This window comes from Heterodontus francisci, chromosome 25 (assembly GCF_036365525.1).
Source record: "Heterodontus francisci isolate sHetFra1 chromosome 25, sHetFra1.hap1, whole genome shotgun sequence".
Taxonomy (NCBI): Eukaryota; Metazoa; Chordata; class Chondrichthyes; order Heterodontiformes; family Heterodontidae; genus Heterodontus; species Heterodontus francisci.
The window spans coordinates 17,466,223-17,492,422 of record NC_090395.1 but is presented as its reverse complement, the minus strand read 5'-3'; the positions used below and the strand labels follow the sequence as shown (position 1 = coordinate 17,492,422).

General features: G+C 44.4%; 1 protein-coding gene across 1 annotated transcript in view; it reads right to left on the bottom strand.

The window, feature by feature from the left end:
- LOC137383768 (DNA damage-regulated autophagy modulator protein 2-like) overlaps positions 1 to 21,159 on the bottom strand; it is a 162,978-nt gene extending 141,819 nt beyond the window's left edge. The window contains exon 1 of the mRNA XM_068056937.1: positions 20,817 to 21,159. The gene's annotated coding sequence lies outside the window, so the exon portion shown is untranslated. The remainder of the gene's footprint in view (positions 1 to 20,816) is intronic.
- Positions 21,160 to 26,200: the final 5,041 nt, after the last annotated feature.

Below are 26,200 nucleotides of genomic sequence, written 5' to 3'. Positions count from 1 at the left end.
CCACCTTTTGAGGAAGAGAATTCCAAAGACTCACGACCCTGAGAGAAAAAATGTCTCCTCATCTCTGTCCTAAATGGGCGACCCTTTATTTTTAAACAGTGACCTCTAGTTCTAGATTCTCCCACAAGGGAAAATATCCTTTCCACATCCACCCTGTCCAGACCCCTCAGGATCTAATATGTTTCAATCAAATCACCTCTTACTCTTCTCAATTCCAGCGGATACAAGCCGAGCCTGTCCAATCTTTCCTCATAAGACAGCCCGCCCATTCCAGGTATTCGTCGAATAAACCTTCTCTGTACTGCTTCCAATGCATTTACATCCTTAAGTAAGGAGACCAGTACTGTACACAGTACTCCTGATGTGGTCTCACCAAATACTCTGTAAAGCTGAAGCATAACCTCCCTACTTTTGTATTCAATTCCCCTCGTGATAACGGATCATATTCTATTAGCTTTCCTAATTACGTGCTGTACCCGCATACTAACTTTTTGCAATTCATGCACGAGAACACCCAGATCTCTTTGCATCTCAGAGCTCTGCAATCTCTCACCATTTAGATAATATGCTTTCTTATTGTTGTATGTAGCACAGATGCACCAGAATAATAGCGAGTTAAATTATGAGGACAGTTTGTATAAATTTGGCGTGTAGTTCCTTGAATTTAGAAGGTTAAGAGGTGATCTAATTGAGGTGTTTAAATGATAGTGATTCACTAGGGTAAATAGAGAGGAACAATTTCGACTGGTGGGGGAATCCAGGACAAAGGAGCACAACCTAAGGAAGGAATATGGAGCAAATGCAGGAAATGAACTTGAGGTACAGATCAGCCGTGATCTGTTTGAAGGGCGGAACAGGTTTGGACACCATGGCCCACTCCTGTTTCTATGTGCCGTAGGTTAGCAAATTCCATTTCATAAGAGGTGATATGTAATAGACAAGTGGTGCATCAGCTCGATGCACAGAAACGTTAGATCCACAAAATCTAGCATTATTGCCTTGAGGGTTGTTGTTGAAGTGGGACCAGAAGGGCAACATCAGTAGAATTAGCGTTAGAATGTATTAATAAGTTTAGAAGACTCACTATAGTTGTGACGGGCCCATTGAATGATGGGATGCTTGACCACTATGCTGGGATTGTACAACTCAGTACCTAATTGCCTCCACATCTGTGTAAACATGCTGTCCTTGCTTCACTAATCAAAGAGATAAGGGTGAGACTGGCGATGAGACAGGATGCCATAAACTATGGGAACTGGCAGCTTCTAGGCTTGGAGGAGAAAGCAGGAGAATGCTTGTGCGGCAATACAATCCAGATTATTGATCAAGCTGCAGACCTGGATTGTGTCGGGGTAGTGTGAACAATGAGTAATGTTTATTGTATTCTATAAATCTGTGCCACAGACTCTGTTTCACTGAAAAGTTCTAAGGGTGACCAGAGAGCTTCTCCCTTGCATATGCTTGTTTAAAAACTTTTATTTGCTTTAATCCTGTGGACTTGAGAGTGCTTATTTTCCCTACAACAGTTTGGTGTAGTCGGCAGGATCCTCGAGGCTCAGTTGTCGGTGCCTGGTTGAACGTTGGCATCAAAGAGGGGGTGAGTACATTTACTTTACCACCCATTAGATAGGGAGGTCGGCGTTTGGGACAGGAAGCTGGCGGGCCGATTTGAGGATCCGAACCAAAGAACGGGTCCACGGGTGGAGTAACTAAAGACGGCACTGCGCCAGGATCGCAGTTCCTTGGGTAAACGAGGAGGTTAATATTATTCTCGGGGTTAACCAGGTGAATTATGAATGATTGGAGACGAAACGAAACCACACAAAGTAACGAACTGCCGTAGAGGAACTGAGAGGTCCGTTTCTGCAGAAAAGAAATAAGAACGAGTGTAGGGTAACGAGAGGTCCGTACCCACACAAATAGTAATAATAGTCAGACTATAAAACATCAGCCATGGCAAATAAGGATCCGGAGTGGGGACCCGAAGTTTCACTCACTGAATATTTGGCAGCCAAAAACAAGATGACTTTATACAAAATGATCAGGAAGGTTGGAATCCCTCAAGGACCCCAGATAAGTCTAAAGAATGGTGGAAAGAACAGACAAAAGGGAATAATTATATTATCTAAGTGTGTGTGTTCCTTGGGCTTGGGTCTGGGAATTTAATGCAGATTTTTGGTACTTTGAATTCATGACCCATTACACGAATCAGTATTTCTAAGTTGTTTGGAATTAAGAAAGTGTGAATGTGATTGTTGAATGTGTTCATTTCAAATTAAGATTGTGCACCCAAAAATGGGATATAAAAACTGAATTACATTTTAAATTAAAAATGCTGGTGTATTGTTTTATTTGTATTTTAAAAGTCGGCTTTGAAACTGTGAAAAGGCAATGCACAATTTTCTAACAGATAAGCTTCAGCCTTGAAGGCCTGAAGATGCCTGGCAGAAATCCAATTTGAAGTTTTTAAACGTTTTGCTATAAGTTGTCCAAAGTTTAAAATCTGCTATTGCTTTTTTTTGCAGTTTAAATTAAGAACATGATTTATTGACTGCTAACGGGTAAATAAAGGAGATATTGGAAAGATTTTAAAGTTAGTTTAAGAGGTTGATGTTAACTCTTCGTTATAAGAATGTTAAATAACCTTTTCTTTAGTTTTTGATTTATTATGGTCATTTGAAAAGACGCCAGAAGAAAACAGAAAAACTACATAATTTACCTATTCTTTTAAAAAAGCACATGCTATTCTGTTCTATGTTCCTTGTTTGCAATGGAGTGCTGACTTGGGTTGCATTAGTGTGATAAAGTGGAAGTTGTGTGACTGAGGGTAGATTAACTTAACAGTTGCTGTTTGGGTTGGAAAAGGTGAGTTTTAGACCAGCTTTAAACAGGGTTCACTCAGGCTCTGCTTGCAGCTGCACCTTGTTAATTAGAAAATTGGCTTAAACCAGTTTTCAGGGGCTACAGTCAGTCAGTATAAAAGTAGGCCATCTTACAGTGCTGACTTGGGTTGCATTAGGGTGCTAAAGTGGAAGTTTTGTGACTGAGGAAGTTCGGTGAGGAGCTCTTTTCATTTCTTACCTGTCCTCAGAGTGAGGGGAGCTGAAAGTTTCCAAAGAGTACAGCTGACTGGTGAGTAAGTCCTGGTGGGTATTTTTCAAACTGGATTGAATTGTAAGTCATTGTTTTAGCAATACTTAGTTGTTATTTTTAAAAATTATAATAGTCTTTTAAAGTTTGAAATTTAAAGGGTTTAGTCATGGCAGGAGAGATTAAAGCCGTGGTTTGCTCCTCTTGCTGCATTTGGGAATCCAGAAACATTTCCAGTCCCCAGGACCAGCATGTGTGCAGGAAGTGTGTCCAGCTGCAGCTCCTGGAAGCTCGGGTTTCAGAGCTGGAACGGCGGCTGGAAACACTGTGGAACATCCGCTAGTCTGAGAGCATTGTGGATAGCACGTTTAGAGAGGTGGTCACACCGCAGCTGAAGGGACTTGAGGAAGGAAGGGAATGGGTGACCACCAGGCAGTCCAAGAGAAACAGGCAGGTAGTTCAGGAGTCTCCTGGGGTCCCACTTACAAATCAGTATTCCATTTTGGAGGCTGATGAGGCTGGTTCTTCAACGGAGTGCAGACAGAGCCAAGCTTCTGGCACCGCAAGCAGCCTGTCTGCACAGGAAGGGGGAAGAGAGGAAGAGCAATAGTAATAGGGGATTCTATAGTCAGGGGAACAGATAGGCGCTACTGTGGCCATCAATGTGACTCCAGGATGGTGTGTTGCCTCCCTGGTGCCAGGGTCCGGGATGTCACTGAATGGCTGCAGGGCATCCTGAATGGGGAGGGTGATGAGGCAGAGGTCATGGTACATGTTGGTACTAATGACACAGGTAGAAAGAGGGATGAGGTCTTGGCATCAAGAATTCAGGGAGTTAGGCAGTAGACTAAAAACCAGGACCTCTCGGGTTGTAATCTCTGGATTACTCCCAGTGCAACGTGTTAGCGAGTATAGAAATAGGAGAGTAGCACAGATGAATGTGTGGCTTAAGAGTTGGTGCAGCGGGGAGAGTTTTAGTTTCCTGGACCACTGGGACCGTTTATGGGGAAGGTGGGACCTGTTCAAGCGGGAAGGTCTACATCTGAACCAGAGGGGGACTAACATCCTTGCTGGCGGGTTTTCTAGTGCTGTTGGGAGAAGTTTAAACTAATTTGGCAGGGGGAGGGGACGCAGACTCATGGCAGAATAGGGACACAGCTAAACACTGGAAAGCAAACAAGTCAGAGGGAATATAGCAGAAGTATGTTTCAAGGGAGTAAGACCAGGATGGAAGGCCTCTACTTTAATGCCAGGAGTATACAGGTAAAACGGATGAGTTAAGGGCAAGGATTGACACGTGGAATTGTGATATAGTAGCCATCACGGAGACATGGTTGAGGGAGGGGCAGGATTGGCAGCTCGATATCCCAGGATATAGAATCTTCAGGCGAGACAGAGGAGGGGGCATTGCAATATTAGTTAAGGAGTCAGTTACTTCAGTAAGGAGAGATGATATCTTGGAGGGGGCATCAAATGAAGCTTTATGGGTAGAGTTTAGGAAGAAAAATCGACAGCCACATTGCGAGGTGTTTATGATAGACCCCCAGATAGTCAGCAGGAAATTGAGGAGCAAATATGTGCGCAATTTGCAGAGGTGTGTAAAAATAATAGGGTAATTATATTAAGTGATTTCAACTTTCCCAACATTAATTGGGATAGTCATCGTGTTAAGGGCTTAAATGGAGTGGAGTTCTTAAAATGTATACAGGAGAACCTTTTAGCTCAATATGTAGAGGATCCAACAAGGGAGGGTGCAGTGCTGGACCTAATTCTGGGGAATGAAGCTGCACAGGTGGTTGATGTGTTGGTGGGAGAGCATTTTGGTGATAACGACCACAACATGGTACAATTTAAGCTTGTTATGGAGAAAGAAATAGACAAGTTACAAAAAAAGGTTTTGCATTGGGGGAGAGTGAATTTTAGTAAAATAAGGCAGGATCTGGCCAAGGTAGACTGGAAAGAGTTACTTGTTGGGAAATCTACAGAAGAGCAGTGGGGGGCATTCAAAAAGGAAATGGGGAGGGTACAGGCCCAACATGTTCCCTCTAGGGTAATAGGTAGGAGCAACAAGCCCAGAGAACCATGGATGACCAGAAACATTCAGGGTACGATGAGAAGGAAAAGAGAGGCTTTTAGCAAATACAAGGAGAGCAAATCAATGGAAGCATTAGTGGAGTACAGAAAGTGTAGGAATTGAGCTTAAGAAAGCAATTAGGAGAGCAAAGAGGGGATATGAGAAAGCTCTGGTTGGTAAAAGTAGGGAACATCCCAAGATATTCTCGAAGTATATCAATGGGAAGAGGATAACCAGGGAAAGAGTAGGACCCATTAGGGACCAAGGGGGAAATTTGTGGGTGGAGCCAGAGGACATTGGTAGGGTGTTGAACGAATACTTCACATCTGTCTTCACCCAAGAGAAAGAGGATGTAGTATTGGAACTGAGAGAGAGAGACTGTGAGGTTCTTGAGCAAATTGTCATAGGGAGTGACAAGGTATTGGAGGATTTGGAAGGCTTAAAAGTGGACAAATCTCCAGGTCTGGACGTTTTGTGTCCCAGGATGCTGTGGGAGGCGAGGGTGGAGATTGCAGGGGTTCTGACCCTAATTTTTAATTCCCCTCTGGCCACGGGGGAGGTGCCAGAAGACTGGAGAACAGCTAATGTGATCCCACTATTTAAGAAAGTTGTAGAGATAAGCCAGGAAACTACAGACCAGTGAGTCTCACGTCAGTGGTAGGGAAACTGTTGGAGAAAGATTCTCACCTTCAGAATTATCACCACTTGGAGAGGCAAAATTTGAGTAGGAATAGTCAGCATAGCTTTGTCAGAGGGAGGTCATGCCTAACTAATTTGAATTAATTTTTTGAACATGTGGCCAGGTCTGTAGATGAGGGTAGTGCAGATGATCTAGTTTACATGGATTTCAGCAAAGCCTTTGACAAGGTCCCACATGGGAGACTTATCAAGAAAGCAAATGCACATGGGATACAAGGTAACTTGATAAGGTGGATTCAAAATTGGCTTAGCTGTAGGAGCCAGAGTGATGACAGACAGCTGTTTTAGTGACTGGAAGCCAGTGTCCAGTGGCATACCACAGGGATCTGTGCTGGGTCCCCTATTGTTTGTCATTTATATAAACGACATAGATGACTATGTGGGGGGTAGGATCAGTAAGTTCGCAGATGAGACAAAGATTGGCCGGGTGGTTAACAGTGAGGTTGAGTGTCTTAGGTTGCAGGAAGATCTAGACGGGATGGTCAACTGGGCAGAAAAGTGATAGATGGAATTTACCGCTGAAAAGTGAGGTGATACACTTTGGAAGGAGTAATGTGACATGGAAGTATTCAATGAATGGCCTGACACTGGGAAGTTCCTCGGAACAAAGGGACCTTGGCGTGTTTGTCCATAGATCTCTGAAGGCAGAAGGGAAGGTTAATAGGGTGGTGAAAAAGGCATATGGGACACTTGCCTTTATCAATTGAGGCATAGATTACAAAAGCAGGGAGGTCATGTTGGAGTTGTACAGAACTTTGGTAAGGCCACAGCTGGAGTACTGTGTGCAATTCTGGTCGCCACATTATAGGAAGGATGTGATTGCATTGGAGGGGGTGCAGAGGCAATTCACCAGGATGTTGCCTGGGATGGAACATTTAAGCTATGAAGTGAGGTTGGATAGGCTTGGGTTGTTTTCGCTGGAGCAGAGAAGACTGAGGGGTGACCTGATCGAGGTGTACAAGATTATGAGGGGCATGGACAGGGTGGATAGAGAGCAGCTGTTCCCCTTAGTTGAAGGGTCAGTTACGAGGGGTCACAAGTTTAAGGTGAGGGGCAGGAGGTTTAGGGGGATTTGAGGAAGAACTTTTTACCCAGAGGGTGGTGACGGTCTGGAATGCCCTGCCTGGGAGGGTGGTAGAGGCGGGTTGCCTCACATCCTTTCAAATGTACCTGGATGAGCACTTGGCACGTCATAACATTCAAGGCTATGGGCCAAGTGCTGGCAAATGGGATTAGGTAGACAGGTCAGATGTCTTTAATGCATCGGTGCAGACTCGATGGGCCTCTTCTGTATTATTCTGTGATATGTGTAGTTATTAAGCATTGGTTTGAATTAAATTTAAATTATTAAGGTTAACTGACCCATAAATTAGGAAAACTGGAATTTCATTAGTGACCACAATGAACTTTGAAGTTATCAGATCATGGTATGAGGGAGTATTTAATTCCAGATATAAGGATTGTTCATTTATAACATTGGCAGTTTTGGCTTTTAAATATTTATTGCTGTGAATTGGAATTTGGAATCATCTTTGTTGTATCAAAAAAATCCTTGGGTTAGGAACCTCTTAAAAAATGTTCAATTTAGAAACAATTGAAGTTTAATCTAAAATGCTGCCTTTCCTCATGGAGATGTTTTGAAGTTTAAGGGGAAAATCAAAATCTACAAAAAAAAACAAGCAATCTAGGCAGTTTGTATGAATGTAGAGAAATTTTTTTTTGGGTGGGGGGGAAGAAATCAATGGAACATTAACAAAACCTGTCACCCAAGCAACACTGTTAATTGAATTTGGGATAATTTTGAGATGCAAAAAGTCCACTGTAATTTCGCAAGTTACTTTTAAGAAACTAAAATGTCATCGAAGATAAAGAACAAATAAGCATCGGATAAAACCGAAAAGAAAATTGTAGCTCTGTCATGGACACAAGGCCAAGAGAGTGGGTGTATGGTGTGCAGCAATCATGAGGAAAGATCTCAGAAGGTCGGCAGTAAATAATTTGGGGTTGTTTACCATTTTAAGGAATTGGCCTGAACAGACTTAGGCAGAAGTCAGGAAGAAAACTAGTGTGCATACGTTTCTGTTTGTGTATTATGTAAGTGTCCTGTGATTTCCTTGTCTGTCTGTGTCACCGAACTAATGGCTTATTAACCCTCAGTAGCCCAGTCCTGCATGACGTTTTAATGTTTTGATAGCTGTATAAAATGGATGAGAAGCTGTTAAAGCACGTGCTTTATTTTGGCAAGGGGAAAGGAGAGAAGGGTTCCTTTAAGGGGGGATGATAGATAATGATACTCGGCACTGTCAATTCGATTGTTCCTGTGGGTGAAAAACTCTAAGACCACCCTTTCCTTCCCCCATGCTTGTGAGAGGCTACTGTTTTAAGTTTGGCAGATTTAAATGAAGGACCAAGACCACCGACGCACTTTATTTCCTTTGTTTTCTTTCTTTATTATTAAGTTTATTCTTTATTTATACTTTATTCTTAAGTAACATTTGCACCACACAAGTGCCAGGCAATGACCATCTCCAACAAGAGAGAATCTAACCATTTCCCCTTGACATTCAATGGCATTACCATCGCTGAATCCCCCACTATCAACATCCTAGGGGCTATCATTGACCAGAAACTGAACTGGAGTAGCCATATAAATACTGTGGCTGCAAGAGCAGGTCAGAGGCTAGGAATCCTGAGGCGAGTAACTCACCTCCTGACTCCCCAAAGCCTGTCCACCATCTACAAGGCACAAGTCAGGAGTGTGATGGAATACTCTCCACTTGCCTGGATGGGTGCAGCTCCAACAACACAAGAAGCTCGACACCATCCAGGACAAAGCAGCCTGCTTGATTGGCACGCCATCTACAAACATTCACTCCCTCCACCACCGACGCACAGTAGCAGCAGTGTGTACCATCTATAAGATGCACTGCAGCAATGCACCAAGGCTCCTTAGACAGCACCTTCCAAACCCAGGACCTCTACCAACCAGAAGGACAAGGGCAGCGAATGCATGGGAACACCACCACCTGCAAGTTCCCCTTCAAGTCACACACCATCCTGACTTGGAACTATATCGCCGTTCCTTCACTGTTGCTGGGTCAAAATCCTGGAACTCCCTTCCTAACAGCACTGTGGGTGTACCTACCCCACATGGACTGCAGCGGTTCAAGAAGGCAGCTCACCACCACCTTCTCAAGGGCAATTAGGGATGGGCAATAAATGCTGGCATAGCCAGTGACGCCCACATCCCATGAATGAATAAAAAAAAAAGTTGTTAAATTGAATGAGTGTTGCAGAAATTGTGTGGATAATGTATGTGTATAAATTTTAAAATGCATTCTTCCCTAAAGAATGGTTGTGCAAAAAGGGTGTCAGCACATTTTTTAAAAAAAGGAATTTCACAATGAGGAATATGAGTTAGATCAAAAGGAAGGTGTTAACAAACTAAATGTTTAAGTTATAAGATTCAAATTGAGATTTCTGGCCAAGAATCACAACCCGACTGTATTTTGATAAATGCACAATTTTAATCCAGATATGAATTCACGCATCTGAGAACAGGGTAATTTTTAATGTTGGATATTGCTAATTGGAACTTGAAAAATAGTTTGGGTCCGAAACAGTCCATGTGTTTTAAGTTCAAATTGTTAAAAGGAAAAGAATTTGACAAAGGGATCTAAAAGGACATTTCGAAACATTGTCACAGGAAAGCGTTCTGAAGTCCAAATTTCTCATTTGTTTGAAAAGTATGTGTTTAGACTATTCCATAGCTTGTGGCTTGTTCTGTCTTTGGAGGAATAGGGGTGGTGACAACATCACTAGTCCATCTGAGAATGTTCGCCCCACCCCCTTACAGACTGGCAGAAAGTTACCCCTTTCTGCTAGCAGTGTAAACTAACCATACAACTTTCACAATTTATTGCAACAAGATTCCTGACAGCATCAGGAATTTGATCAGACATCTACAATGAATTGAATTGAGTTGGTATTCTAACTTGGAATTTGAAGAGATTCTAGGAAAACAAAACTACACACAGTCTCAGTGGTTTCTAATTGGAAAACAGTAAAAATTGGACTAAATATGAAAACATCATCGTGTGTCAGCTCAGAGGTTTGGTACAGTTATATCCTATACAGTTAGACTGTAAAAGGAAATATCTTAAAGTGATGGATTGGTATTTTATTTTCCAGGAATGCCGCATGGGGTGACCCCACTCCCAATGGTCTCAAGTCAAACTACATGACTCACATTCTGTTTCTGCCAAAGGACGGTCAGCAGCAGATCACTTAATTATTTTGCAATGGCAGCCTGGTGGGTAACAGTAATGGTGATCACCCTCCTGGGAACTGCGGCAACATGGGAGGCGCCCACCGTAAATATCAACAGAACCATATGCCTGCATCCAGGACAGTATGTGCGACTACCTAAAGGAGGGAGCACCTCAAGGGTGTCCAACGTGGAGTGACCATCACGGCGGGATGGACTCATTTGCCTCCATTTGTTTGAGAACTCAAAGGGGAGGGCCTGTGACATGTTGGCTCGGGACTTGGTAGAGAACATTGCTTCGGATATTGAAGATATAAGATTTGGTATGGCCCTATCAGATTGCAAAAAGATTTAGATCTTATTAATTTGCACGAGGAAAGACCGGAAGTGGTAGTTGCACCACCTATAATGGAGGGAGTGGAGAATACAATCAAGTTCCTGATTGTGCCTCAAGAAGGAAGGACTGGAAAAAAGGAAAAGGAGGTGGTGTTGTGCTTATAATAAGCGATGGGATCAGTACATTGGTAAGTGAGGATCTCCAATCGGAAGAACAAAATGTGGAATCTGTTTGGGTGGAGCTAAGAAACAGCAAGGGGCAGCAAACATTGGTAGGAGTTGTTTATAGGCCACCAAACAGTAGTGGTAGTGTGGGGCATGGTACAAATCAGGAGATTAGAGAAGCAAGTGGCATGTGTAATACAATAATCATGGGTGACCTCAATCTGCATATAGACCAGGTAAACCTAATGAGCACTAATGCTGTGGATGACGAGCTTATGGAATGTGTTAGGGATGGTTTTCTAGAGTCATATGTTGAGGAACTGACTAGAGAACAGGCTATTTTAGATCTAGTTTTCTGTAATGAGAAAGGGACAATTAAGAATCTTGTTGTAAAATAACCTTTAGGGATAAGTGACCATAATATGATTGAATTTTACATTATGTTTGAAAGTGAAGTAGTTCAATCAAGTCAGGGTGTTAAATTTGAACAAAGGAAATTATGAAGGTATGAGGGGAAAATTGGCTGAGGTAAATTGGGAAAATACATTAAAAGGTATGACAGTACATAGGCAATAGACAGTCATTAAAAAAAAATTGCATAGTTTACGGCACTATACAGTTCTTCAAGGCACTAAAAACCCAAAAGTAAAGGCAGTCAACTGTGGATAAAGGAAGTTAAGGATTGTATAAAGTTGCCAGAAATAGTAGTAAACCTGAGGACTGGGAGGATTTTAGAATACAGCAAAGGAGGACAAAGAAACTGATAAAGAAAGGGAGACTGCAATATGAATGTAAGCTAGCAAAAAATATAAAAACTGACTGTAAAAGCTTCTACAGGTAAAAAGGAAACGTTTGGCTAAGACAAATATGGGTCCATTACAGGCAGAGTCAGGAGACTTTATAAAGGGGAATAGAGAAATGGCAGAGAAGCTAAATGATTACTTTGTGTCTGTCTTTACTGAGGAAGACAAGAAATCTCCCAGAGATTAGGGGGAATGAGGAATTGAAGGAAATTAGTATTAGTAAGAAGGTTGCATTGGAGAAATTAATGGGGCTGAAGGTTGATAAGTTCCCAGGAACTGATATTCTACATCCCAGAGTGTTGAAAGAGGTAGATATGGAGATAGTGGATGCAGTGGTGAGCATCTTCCAAAATTCTATAGATTCTGGAACGGTTCCTGCAGATTGGAAGGTCGCAAATGTCACCCCACTATTTAAGAAGGGAGGGAGAGCGAAACAGAGAATTACAGACCTGTTAACCTTACATCAGTCATTGGGAAAATGCTAGGATCTATTCTAAAGGATGTGATAAATGGATACTGGGATAATAATGATCTGATTGGGCATAGTCAACATGGATTTAGGAATGGGAAATCATGTTTGACGAACTTGTTGGAGTTTTTTGAGGATTCTACTAACAGAATTGATAAAGGGGAGTCATTGGACGTACAATATTTGGATTTTCAGAAGGCTCCCAAGAGGTTGGTTAGAAAAATTAAAGCACATGGGATAGGAGATAATATACTGGCATGGATTAAGGATTGGTTAACAGGCAGAAAGCAGAAAGTAGGAATAAACGGGTCATCCTCGCAGTGGCAGGATTACCGCAAGGATCAGTGCTTGGGCCCCAGCTTTTCACAATATATATCAATGATTTGGATGTGGGGACCAAATGTAGTATTTCCAAGTTCACAGATGACACAAAAACTAGGTGGGAATGTGTGTTGTGAGGAAGATGCAAAGTGGCTTCAAGGGGATTTGGACAGACTTAGTGAGTGGGCAAGAACGTGGCAGATGGAATATAATGGGGAAAAATGTGATGTTATCCACTTTGGTAGGAGGAATCGATGTGCAGAGTATTTTTTAAATGGTAAGAAATTTAGAAGTGTAGATGTACAAAGGGACCTGGGTGTCCTTGTCAATAAGTCACTGAAAGCTGACATGCAGGTGCAACAAGCAATTCGGAAGACTAATGGTATCGTAAGAGGGTTTGAATACAGGGGTAGTGAAGTCTTGCTTCAATTGTATAGAACCTTGGTTAGACCACACCTGGAGTACTGCGTGCAGTTTTGGTCCCCTTGCCTGAGGAAGGATATTATTGCCATAGAGGGAGTGCAACGAAGGTTCTCCAGACTTGATCCCGGGATGGTGGGACTGTCCTATGAAGGGAGATTGGGGAAACTGGGCCTGTATTCTCTAGAGTTTCGAAGAATGAGAGGTGATCTCATTGAAACCTACAAAATACTTAAAAGGATAGACAGGGTAGATGCAGCTACCATATTTCCCTGGATGGGGAGTCTAAAACCAGGGAACACCATTTCAAAATAAGGGGGAAGCCACTTAGGACAGAGATGAGGAGAAATTTCTTTATTCAGAGGGTTGTGAATCTTTGGAATTCTCTACCCCAGAGGGCTGTGGAGGCTCAGTCATTGAGTATGTTTAAAGCAGAATTTGACAGATTTCTAAATACAAATGACAGAAGGGGATAATGAGGATAGTGTGGGGAAAAAGGCATTGAAGTGGATGATCAGCCATGATCATATTGAATGGCGGGGCAGGCCCGATGGGCTGAATGGCCTACTCCTGCTCCTATGTTCCTAAGAACATGTAAATGGTACTTATTCAAATGGTTATAAATTTGTATCTCTGGGGGTAGTGAGGGATGAGTTGGTGTATCAAGTAGGATCCTGGGGGTATATAGCTCCAGGTTTAAATGGTACCCTTTAGATGATCACATGAGAATGTTGTACTGAGTTGAAGCATTACATCTGCTTTTGTAATACTCTGAGACTTATCAGTAATGACTCTGCCATAGTGGTATTGGTCAGCCCTCTTGAAAAAGCCTTTAAGGCAGTCCAAACCTCCCCTGCGCAGTGGTGCTTTTTGACGGCCAGGACAAGGTTCTTATACGGAGGATTGGAGTGTGATAATAACCACACCTTCTGCTTACAGATCATTGATTCCCTTATGGTGGGGGATTTCCACCTTGCAGACAGGGCCCGCCTGGGGTATGTATTCAGCCCATGGTGGGATGGTTCGTTAAACATTGACAACATCTTGGGAAGAATAGCCCAGGAAACGGTGCAAAAGGTCCTAGCCACCACGAGGAGGCTTATGGAGCAAAGCCGTCAAGCAATCACGAGAGGTAAGATGCAGGTGAACCTAGCCGAAGGAGTGGCTAGAGTATTGGAGGACTTGGCTAGCAATAAAGCAAAGGTGGCAAGAATGCAGTATAACTGGGAAGGATCGCTGCAGCTATTGTGTCCATTGTGGTCCTGTTAGTCAGTCTCTGTATTTGTTGCTACCAGAAGCTGATGGTATTCCAAGCAGTGCAGATGGTGATGTTGGCCAACAAAGAGTTCACCTCGGTATCTGCCGCAGTTGAAGCCCCTCTCTGAGGGAATATTAAACTCGGGAACATTTATAAAAACTTTGCTATCTAAGGGGATGATGGTTCCAGGCCCAGCCCAGGTCAATAGGACTTCGGTGAAGCCATAAGAGAACGGTAGACTAGGAGATATGAAGCCCACTGAACTCCAGTAGGATCCCTGGAGCAAATGGTGAATGGAGGATGTTGGGAATGTCCAGCCTGGGTCAGGAGGTGCGTCTGACCAGGGGTCCAAAAGGAGGGACTGAAGTGGGACCAGAAGGGTAACATTAGTAGAATTAGCATTAAAATGTATTAAGTTTAGAAGAATCACTGTAGTTGTGAGGGCCCCACTGAATGATGGGATGCTTGACCACTATGCTGGGATTGTACAACTCAGTACCTAATTGTCTCCACATCTGTGTAAACATGCTGTCCTTGCTTCACTAATCAAAGAGATAAGGGTGAGTCTGGAGATGAAATGGGATGCTATAAACTATGGGAACTGGCAGCTTCAAGGTTAGGAGGAGATAGAAGGAGAATGTTTGTGGGGCAATACAATCCAGGTTATTGATCAAGCTGCAGACCTGGAATATGTCAGGGTAGTGTAAACAATGAGTAATGGTTATTGTATTCTTTAAATCTGTGCTACAGACTCTGTTTCGCTGAGAAGTTCTGAGGGTGACCAGAGAGCTTCTCCCTTGCATATGCTTGATTAAAAGTCTTTATTGGCTTTAATCCCATGGACTCGAAAGTGTGCTTATTTTCTCCACAACATTGTTGTAATATCTCTCACTCTACCATTGCCATTGAGCCAGAGGACCAACCCTGGTTCAATGAGGAGTGTAGGACAGCAAGCCTGGAGCAACACTAGGCATACCTAAAAATGAGATGCCAACCCAATGAAGCTACAAGACTACATGCATCCCGAAGAGCAGAAGCAGCATGCTGGAGACAGCTTGAAACAATCCCACAACCAACGGGTCAGATAAAAGCTCTACAATGCTGCCACATCCAGTCGTGAATGGTGGTGGACAATTAAACAGTTAACCAAAAGAGAAGGCTCCACAAACACCCCTATCCTCAATGATGGTGGATTCCAGCACGACAGTGCAAAAGACAAGGCTGCCACCATCTACACCCAGAAGGGCCGAGTGGATGATCCGTCCCAGCCTCCTCCTGAAGTCCCCAGTATCACAGATGCCAGTCTTCAGCCAATTAATGATATCAAGAAATGGCACAGCACACTGGATACAGTAAAAGCCATGGGCCCCCACAACGTAGAATTATTTTATGGTTACAACACAGATGGAGGCCATTCGGCCCATCATGTCCAGGCCGGTTCTCAGCATGAACAACTCACTTAGTCCCAGTCCCCAGCCCTTTCCCTGTCGTGCTGCAAATTTTTATGAAGATGATCATTCAGCTCCCTTTAGAAAGCCACGATTGAACTTGCCTCCACCAGACTCAGGCAGTGTATTCTAGATCCTAACTGCTCGCTGCATAAAAAAAGTTTTTCATCATGTTGTCTTTGGTTCTTTTGCCAATCACTTTAAATCGACGTCCTCTGGTTCTCAACCCTTCCGCAAATGGAAACAGCCTTTATCCACCCACACTGCCACAGCACTCACCATTCAAACACCTCTATCAGATCCCATCTCAAGGCATACTACCACCCCCACCAAGGAGAACAACCCCAGCCTCCCCAATCCACCCACGAAACTGAAGTTCCCAGAACCATTCCCGCAAACCTCCTCTGTGTCCTCTCCAACGACTCCACTTCCCTCCCCAAAGTGCAGCGTCCAGAACTAGACAAAACACTCCAGCTCAGGCCGAACTAGTGCTCTACAAAGGTTCATCACAATCTCCCCACCTCTGCGCCCTATGCCTCATCCTGGCTATACTGCTGAAAACCTGTGCTCCAGAACTAGCCTCCCCCCTAGCCAAGCTGTTCCAGTACAGCTACAACACTGGCATCTCCCTGACAATGTGGAAAATTGCCCAGGTATGTCCTGTCCACAAAAAGGACAAATCCATTCTGGAAGGGATTGTGCTCAGTGCTATCCAGCGGCACTTACAGAACAACAACCAACACTCAGTTTTTATTCCACCCAGACTCAGGATCACTCAGCACCAGAACTCATTACAGCCTTGCTCCAAAACTGGACTAAAGAGCTGAATTCAGGTGGCAGCAATTCAAGGGCAATTAGGAATGGGCAACAAATACTGACCTTGCCAGCGACACTCACATCCCATGAAAGAATACAAAAAAGGTGAGAATGAAGGCCTGTGACATCAAGGCAGAATGTGACTGAGTATGGCATCAAGGAGCCCTAGCAAAATTGAGGTCAATGGGAATCAGGGAAAACTCTCCGCTGGTCATACCTAGCGCAAAGGATGATGGTTGTGGTTGTTGCAGGCCTTCCCTCCATCATCAGAAGTGGGGATATTCGCTGATGATTGCACAATGTTCAGCACCATTCGCAACTCCTCAGATACTGAAGCAGCCCATTTACATATGCAGCAAGACCTGGACAATATCCAGGCTTGGGCTGATAAGTGGCAAGTAACATTCGCGCCACATAAGTGCCAGGCAATGACCATCTCCAACAAGAGAGAATCTAACCATCTCACCTTGATATTCAACAGCATTACAATCGCGGAATCCCCCACTATCAACATCCTGAGGGTTACCGTTGAGCAGAAATAACTGGAGTAGCCATATAAATACCATGGTTACAAGAGCAGGTCGGAGACTGGGAATTCTTTGGCAAGTAACTCACCTCCTGACTCTCCAATGCCTGTCTGCCATCAACAAGTTACAAGTCAGGAGTATGATGGAATACTCTCCACTTTTCTGGATGAGTGCAACTCCCAACAACACTCAAGAAGCTTGACACAATCCAGGACAAAGCAGCCCACTTGATCGGAACCCCAGGCACACACCTTAAACATTCACTCCCTCCACTACTGGTGCACAGTGGCTGCAGTGTGTATGATCTACAAGATGCACTGCAGCAACACACCAAGGCTCCTTCAACAGCACCTTCCAAACCCGCAACCTCTACCATCTAGAAGGACAAGGGCAGCAGATGCCTGGGAACACCACCAACTGCAAGTTCCCCTCCAAGCCAAACACCATCCTGACTTGGAACTATATCGCCGTTCCTTCACTATCACTGGGTTAAAATCCTGGAACTCTCTTCTGAACAGCGCTGTGGGTGCACCTACACCACATGGACTGCAGCAGTTCAAGAAGAAAGCTGACCACCAACTTCTCAAGGGCAATTAAGGATGAGCAATCAATGCTGGCCTAGCCAGTGATGCCCACATCCTATGAATGAATCAAAAAAACACTCGTCTATTCTCATACTCTCTCATTGCCCTTCTTATTTCCTTTTTCACATCTTCTCTGTACTTTCTATACTCAGCTTGCATCTACAGCGTATTACTAAACTTACATTTTTCAACCTTCCTTTCACTATCATTTAAAGCTCTATGGCCTAAAAATTAGATTGCCTGGTTTATGAATGCGGGGCCCATCTTGCAGCTTCACACTTGCTCTTTGCAAAGTGAATAAAGAACATGCTGCATGGTATCACAGCAGCCAGTTAGACTGTGCGTTGTCAAGGTAGTGTCCATTCACAGCCTTCCTGTGCTCCATGGGATGCCCAGGTGTCACCCTTCTACGAACAGAACACCGTGAAATATGTGCAGAAAGCAGGTGGTGACACAAGAGACACACAGCATGGCACAAGGTCTCCCTAGTGCAAGGCAATTTCTTGCCCTATATTGTCAGTCATCCAGGAAGCTCTAGCTTTGGATATCCTTCCTTTCTCCTTCATGTGAGTGTGCACCTAAACTATTTCCTCTTTAATGAGGATATTTAGAAGCGAAGAAAGTTTGAGATGAGCACTGACAATAGTAGTATCAATTAACAAAGAAGGTAATAATGGAAAAAAGGCAGGAATTTCTAATCAGGTAACAAGCTTTGCCCGTACCAGGTCCGGACTCACTAAGTTACTCACTGGCATAGTTTCACACAGGGTTATCCAGTGTACAGCTGGTCAAACTGGGTCATCCAGTGAGCGCATGTAAAGAACTTATTCCCACTTGTGCACAAGTCTAGAACAAGGGGCCATAAATATACAATGGTCATCAACCAAACGAGTATAAGGGATAGAAATATCAGATAGGTATTAACCAATCAAATTAAGACTTTAGAAGTAATTTCTCAGGGTAGTGAGAATGCAGAACTTGCTGCTTCAATGAGCATCTGCAGCAGATTGTGTTGATACATTTCAGGGGAAACTTCATACTAGCAAGTGGGAGAGGGAACAGAGGGATATGGGGGCAGAACCACATGGAGTACAAACAACCTGCACAGGGGGAGGGGAGAAATATTGTCAGTGTGAACAGGGGGCAGGGGGCAGTGGGGAGTGTCAGTGAACAGTGTGGGGGGGGGGGGGGGGGAATAGTATCAGTATGAACGGGGAGGGGGGGGGTAATAGTGTAATAGTGTCAGTGTGAAGGGGGAAATAGTGTCAGTATGAACGGGGGGGGGTAACAGTGTAATAGTGTCGGTGTGAACGGGGAGGGAAAAGTGTCAGTGTGAATGGGGGGGAAATAGTGTCAGTGTGAACGGGGGGGAAATATTGTCAGTGTGAACAGGGGGCAGGGGGCAGTGGGGAGTGTCAGTGAACAGTGTGGGGGTGGGGGGGGGGAATAGTATCAGTATGAACGGGGAGGGGGGGGTAATAGTGTAATAGTGTAATAGTGTCAGTGTGAAGGGGGAAATAGTGTCAGTATGAACGGGGGGGTAACAGTGTAATAGTGTCAGTGTGAACGGGGAGGGAAAAGTGTCAGTGTGAATGCAGGGGAAATAGTGTCAGTGTGAACGGGGGGGAAAGAGTGTAATAGTGTCAGTGTGAATGCGGGGGAAATAGTGCCAGTGTGAACGGGGGGGAAAGAGTGTAATAGTGTCAGTGTGAATGCGGGGGAAAATAGTGTCAATGTGAATGGGGGGGAAATAGTGTCAGTGTGAACGGGGGGGAAATAGTGTCAGTATGAAGGGGGGAAATAGTGTCAGTGTGAACGAGGGGAAATAGAGTCAGTGTGAACGGGGGGAAATAGAGTCAGTGTGAACGGGGGGAAATAGAGTCAGTGTGAACGGGGGGAAATAGTGTCAGTGTGAACGGGGGGAAATAGTGTCAGTGTGAATGGGGGGGAAATAGTGTCAGTGTGAACGAGGGGAAATAGAGTCAGTGTGAACAGGGGGGAAATAGTGTCAGTGTGAACGGGGGGGAAATAGTGTCAGTGTGAACGGGGGGGAAATAGTGTCAGTGTGAACGGGGGGGAAAGAGTGTAATAGTGTCAGTGTGAATGCGGGGGAAAATAGTGTCAGTGTGAATGGGGGGGAAATAGTGTCAGTGTGAACGGGGGGGAAATAGTGTCAGTGTGAACGGGGGGGAAATAGTGTCAGTATGAAGGGGGGAAATAGTGTCAGTGTGAACGAGGGGAAATAGAGTCAGTGTGAACGGGGGGAAATAGTGTCAGTGTGAATGGGGGGGAAATAGTGTCAGTGTGAACGAGGGGAAATAGAGTCAGTGTGAACAGGGGGGAAATAGTGTCAGTGTGAACGGGGGGGAAATAGTGTCAGTGTGAACGGGGGGGAAATAGTGTCAGTGTGAACGGGGGGGAAATAGTGTCAGTGTGAACGGGGGGGAATAGTGTCAGTGTGAACGGGGGGGAATAGTGTCAGTGTGAACGAGGGGAAAATAGTGTCAGTGTGAACGGGGGGGAAATAGTGTCAGTGTGAACGGGGGGAAATAGTGTCAGTGTGAACGGGGGGGAAATAGTGTCAGTGTGAACGGGGGGGAAATAGTGTCAGTGTGAACGGGGGGGAAATAGTGTCAGTGTGAACGGGGGGGAAATAGTGACAGGATGAACGGGGAGGAATAGTGACAGGATGAACGGGGAGGAATAGTGACAGGATGAATGGGGAGGAATAGTGACAGGATGAATGGGGAAGAAATAGTGACAGGATGAATGGGGGAGAAATAGTGACAGGATGAATGGGGGAGAAATAGTGACAGGATGAATGGGGGAGAAATAGTGACAGAATGAATGGGGGAGAAATAGTGACAGGATGAATGGGGGAGAAATAGTGACAGGATGAATGGGGGAGAAATAGTGACAGGATGAATGGGGAAGAAAAATAGTGTCAGTGTGATTGGGGGGGAAATAGTGTCAGTGTGAACGGGGTGAAATGATGTCAGTGTGAACGGGGTGAAATGGTGCCAGTGTGAACGGGGTGAAATGGTGCCAGTGTGAATGGGGGAGAAAAAAGATCCCGCATCCACTATTGGAAGTAGAGCAGGGGAGTTCTCCTCAGTGTCCTGGTCAATATTTATCTCTCAACCAGTATCACTAAAACAGATAATGTTGCTATTATCACATTACTGTCTGTGGGAGGTTCTGTGTGCAAATTGGCTGCTATATTTCCTACATCACAACTGTAACTATACTTCAAAAAGCATTTCAATGGCTGTAAAGTAATTTGGTATGTCCTGCAATCATAAAAAGTATCACATAAATCCAAGTCTTTCTTCCATCTACAGGGTAGTCTATCACTGTAACACTTGGTTAAATGATCTCCCTTCACCGTCCTAAAATTATCCTGATGCAGAATAAGAGGTGTTACAGGAAGAAGAGTTAATCATTAAAGTCAAATAAGGACCACAGTCAGGCTGGAGGGTCCAGTGTACAGCTCCAGATTCCAACCCCTTACTCAATGATAGCAAGCTGGGCTTTCTTACCAGGACCAAGATTCTGCAGCCGAACCCACACTCGCTGGAAAACTGTGCACAGACCCATTCACTGATCCTTCAGGGTACAGTACCAGCCTCTCTGTGTTCAGTCCCCCGAGCTCCGGTTTCCCGCAGTAGGGTCAGTACCAGCCTGCTTGAATCTAGTTTGATGCCTGACTCCACCTAGTGTCAGTTCTCCAGTGCTCAATAAGGTCCCTGTAATATCAGTGCTGCTCTTAAAAAGCTGGCTGCACCTCTGCTTCAAACCCTTCCTCCACCAATAACTCTGTGTTGTGAGTTGCCTGGATACATTTCCTGTCCACTTCAGTATTTACAGGCTGTTACAGCTGAGTGTCTTTTTGCATGACATCAATAAATTCAACAGGAAAAGCAAGAGACATCTCAGCTGAGCAAGAAGCTACTCCGGCAGGCAGCCCCATCTGCAGGATAGGGAGGCTATCACTGTTCGGACACAGTGCCTCTGAAGCTTCCTCGGGGAATGTTTCAGATTCATCTACACCAGGGTTATCCAACCTTTTCGTGGGGGGGGACACATTACAATTTTTGTCTTACATGGGGGGCCAGCGGGACAATTTCAGAAAGATAAAGACATTAAAATTGATCTTACAATTAATCAAACAGCAACAAATGTACATGTTTGTGAAGAAGCTTTAAATGAGAAGACTAATTTATTGACTTACTTTCTTGATCACTCTCTCTCTCTGTCCCCCATTCTCCCTCTCTGCTCCCTCACTCTCTCTCTGTCCCTGTCTCCCCCTCCCTCCCTGTTCCTCTCCCTCTCTGCCCCCGCTTTCTCTGTCAACCTCTCTCTCTTTATCCCTCTCCCTCTGTTTGTCCCTCTCCCTCTCTGTGTCCCTCCCTCTCCCTCTGTCTCTCTCTTTCTCTCCCCTTTCTCTCTCTCCCCCTTCTCTCTCCCCCTTTCTCTCTCTCTCTCTGCTCCCCCTCTCTCTCTCCCCCTTTCTCTCTCTCTCTCTGCTCCCCCTCTCTCTCCCCCTTTCTCTCTCTGCTCCCCCTCTCTCTTTCCCCCTTACTCTCCCTCTCTCTGCTCCCCCTCTCTCCCCCTTTCTCTCTCTCTCTCTGTTCCCCCTCTCTCTCCCCCTTTCTGTCTCTCTGCTCCTCCTCTCTCTCTCCCCCTTTCTCTCTCTCTCTCTCTGCCTCCCTCTCTCCCCCTTTCTCTCTCCCTCTCTCTGCCGCTCCCCCTTTCTCTCTCTCTCGTTGCTCCCCCTCTCTCTCTCCCACTTTCTCTCTCTCTCTCTGCTCCCCCTCGCTCTCTCCCCCTTTCTCTCTCCCTCTCTCTGCCCCTCCCCCTTTCTCTCTCTCTCGCTGCTCCCCCTCTCTCTCTCCCACTTTCTCTCTCTCTCTCTGCTCCCCCTCGCTCTCTCCCTCTCTCTGCCCACCCCTTTCTCTCTCTCTCTCTGCTCCTCCTCTCGCTCTCCCCCTTTCTCTCTCTCTCTCTGCTCCTCCTCTCGCTCTCCCCCTTTCTCTCTCTCTCTCTCTCTCTGACAGTTGCAGACAGCAGGAACGCTCAGCAGATGGTTGATCAGTTTTTTTTAAAAGCATTGCAAGTCAGTTTCACAGCTGACAGTTGCTGCCAGCAGGAACAGCCGTTTCCCGACTTCAGACAGATTTGGGGTTTTCCTGCGGGCTTTTAAAAAAAGCCAAATCTGTCCAAAGTTGGGAGACGTCTGTTCCTGATATCAGCAGCTGTCAGCTGTGAAACTGACAGCGCGATGTTTTTAGAAAAGCTGGTCTGCAAGAAGAAGACAAAGAGAAATTTCTCATCTCCAGTCATGGATCCCTGGGGAGAATGAGGAACGGCCCAGGTACAGTTTACAGCAGCAGGCCGGATGGAAACCTTTGGTGAGCCGGATCCTGGCCAGCGGGATGTATGTTGGACGACCCTGATCTATACCTTGTGTGAAGAAATGCTTCCTAATATCATCCTACAACAGCCTGGCTCTAATTTTAAGGTTATGCCCCTTTGTTCTAGACTTATAAGCAGAAATAGTTTCTCTCTATCTATCCTATCAATTCCTTTAATTATCTTAAACATCTCAATTATACGACCCCTTAAGCTTCTATACTCAAGGGAATACCAGCCTATATCAGTTCAACCTGTTATCATAACTTATCCCTTTTTAGCCACAGTATCATTCTGATGAATCTGAGCTACACCCTCTGCAGGGTCAATATATCCTTCCTGAGGTAGGCTTCCCAGGAATGAACAGACTACTCCAGGAGAGATCTAAACAGAGCTCAGTGCAGCTGTGACATAACCTCCGCCCCTTTATATACCAGCCCTTTTGAGATAAATTCCATTAGCCTTTTTACTTATTGTTTGTAACTGTCAACTAGCTTTTGGTGATTTCTGTACTCAGACCCATAAATCTCTTGGCTCCTCCACAGTTCCTAGCTTCTTGTCACTTCGAAAATACTCTTATCTGTTTCTCTTAGGCCCAAAGTGGATGCCCCAACATTTCCCCATATTGAACTCTATCACCACAGTTTTACCCACTCACTTAATTTATCAATGTCCCTTTGCAACTTCGTGGCCCATAACAAAGAAAGAATTTGCATTTATGTGTCACCTTTTATGACTTCAGAATGGTCCAAAGCACTTTACGGCCAATGCAGTATTGTTTTTGAAGTGTAGTTACTGTTGTGATGTAGGAAATGCTACCCTACTTTCTGTGCCATCTAAAATGGTGTCATCAGCTAACTTGGATAAATGAGTCTCTAGACCTTCTAGGTAATTTATAAATATAGTAAAACGTTGAGGTCCCAGTATTGCCTCCAAAGGGACACCAACAGCCACATCCTACCAATTTGAGTATGTACCCATTATTCTGCTCTGTCTCCTCCCTCTGAACCAATTCCCTTCCTATGACAATAGGTTGTCTCCAATTTCATGTGTTCTTATTTTTCCTACAGTCTCTTGTGCAGACCCTTATCAAATACCTTCCATAGAAATAACATCCATAGATACTTCTTCACCTACCGAGTTAGTTACCTCCTCAAAAATGTCGACTAGGTTCGTTAGACATGGCTTCTCCTTTACAAATCCATGCTGGCTCTCTCTGATCAGCTTATATTTGTCCAAATGCTCAGTCACTGTTGGAGAAATCCATATTATGCCAAATTGTTGAACAAATTCTCCGGACTCAGACGTTGAGAATAAACACTTTATTGCATGATATCATGGGGAACACACCTTTCCTAAAGGCGGTCCAGTGCCACTCCACCGAACAAAGGAAAATCCACAACGGATATACAGTTACTCAGCCCATCCTGGCTGGACATAATCCAATCATAACGGTTATTGATTACATACATTACACATGTTACCAATTAGATTACTCATTAGGCATCATGTGGCTACATGATCAGCTCGTGCAAGCCCCCGATCATCTTGTGATGTTTCCCAGACCCCCTTATCAACTATCCTTGAGTCTTCACAATGACTCATTCTACCTTTATCAAGCCTGCATTCCTGATTGCTTCGTGCAGTCTGCAGTTACACAAAGCTGCTGTCTTATTCACTGATATGAGAGGCCCTCCCTGATCAGGCTAATTGGCTGTGCTAAGCAGTACCATGCTCAAGGCTGCAAACTAACTAACTTGTCCCACAATGCCTTGGGTAAATACTCCATTTTGTAACAATATGTGGCTATACTTTCAACTTGTATATGAGTGTATATATATATATATATATTCACTAGGATTATATGAATCTACTTACTCAAATAACATTTAAGCAGTATGATATTTACTGCAGTTATAGAAGCAAAAGCTCAGCAAAACTGCTACCACAGTCACTCTGTCCCTAACAACAGATTCTACTAACGTTCCAACCACTGATGTGAGACTAATAGGTCTATAATTTCCTAGTTTATCTCTTCCACTCCAATAATGAAGTGACATTGGCAGTTTTCAAATTCAAAGGAACAATTCCTGAATCAAGGGAGTTTTGGAAGATCATGACCAACACATCAACAATTTCCCCACATCTTTTTAATACCCTGAGATAGAAACCATCAGGTCCTGGACAGCCATCTTTAACCTCATTAGATTCTCCTTTTTTTTGCTTACGTTGATTCTAGTTAGTTCTTGTATTGCCTATAATAAACTGGGTAGAACCATTAACGGATAAAACTACAGGTGAACAGTGGGTGGTATTCAAAAAAGTATTTGGTAGAATACTAAACCTGTCCATTCTCCTAAAGGGCAAGAACGCTACTTGCGTCATTAAACAATCTTGGCCACAAGAAAAGTAAGAGATGGTATGAAACTAAAAGAAAGACTTTGTACAAAAACAAAGAACAGCAGAGATCCAGCGGACTGGGAGAGATATAAAGAATAGCAAAGGGATACAGAGAAAGTGATAAAAGCTGCTAAAAGGGAAAATGAAAAAAAAAACTCCAATTGGATATCGAGGACAACATGAAAGGTTTTTACAAATATATTAAGAGAAAGAGGGTGGTTAAGGGTAATGGACCCCCCTTAATGACAGACGCAGATGATATTGTAATTGGAAATCAGGAAATGGCAGACTTCATAAATAGTTACTTTGTATCAGTCCTCACAGTACAGGATGAGGATAAAATACCCGGAATACAAGGAAAACCAAAGTACAATAGTCCATGGACCCCAAACTGCCCGCTTCTATCTCCTTCCCAAAATCCACAAACAGGACTGTCCTGGTAGACCCATCGTTTTAGCCTGTTCCTGCCCCACTGAACTTATTTCCTCCTATCGTGATTCTATTTTTTCTCCCCTTGTCCAGTCTCTTCCACTTACATCCGCGACTCTTCTGATGCCCTACATCATTTCGACAGTTTCCAGTTTCCTGGCCCCAACTGCCTCCTCTTCACTATGGACGTCCAATCTGTCTACATCTCCATCCCCCACCAGGATGATTTGAGGGCTCTCCACTTCTTCCTTGAGCAGAGGCCCAACCAGTCCCCATCTCCCACCATCCTCCTCTGCTTGGCTGAACTTGTTCTCACATTGAACAACTTCTCCTTCAACTCCACTCACTTGCTCTAAATAAAAGGTGTTGCTATGGGTACTCGTAAGGGTCCGAGTTATGCCTATTTTTTTGTGGGGTATGTCAAACATTCCTTGTTCCAGTCCTACTCAGGTCCCCTCCCTCATCTCTTTCTCCGGTACATTGATGACTGTATCGGTGCCGTTTCCTGCACCCGCCCCAAACTGGAAAACTTTATCAACTTTGCCTCCAATTTCCACCCTGCCCTCACCTTTACATGGTCCATCTCTGACACTTCCCTTCCCTTCCTCAACTTCTCTGTCTCCATCTCTGGGATAGGCTGTCCAGTAGTATTTATTATAAACCCACTGACTCCCACGGCTAC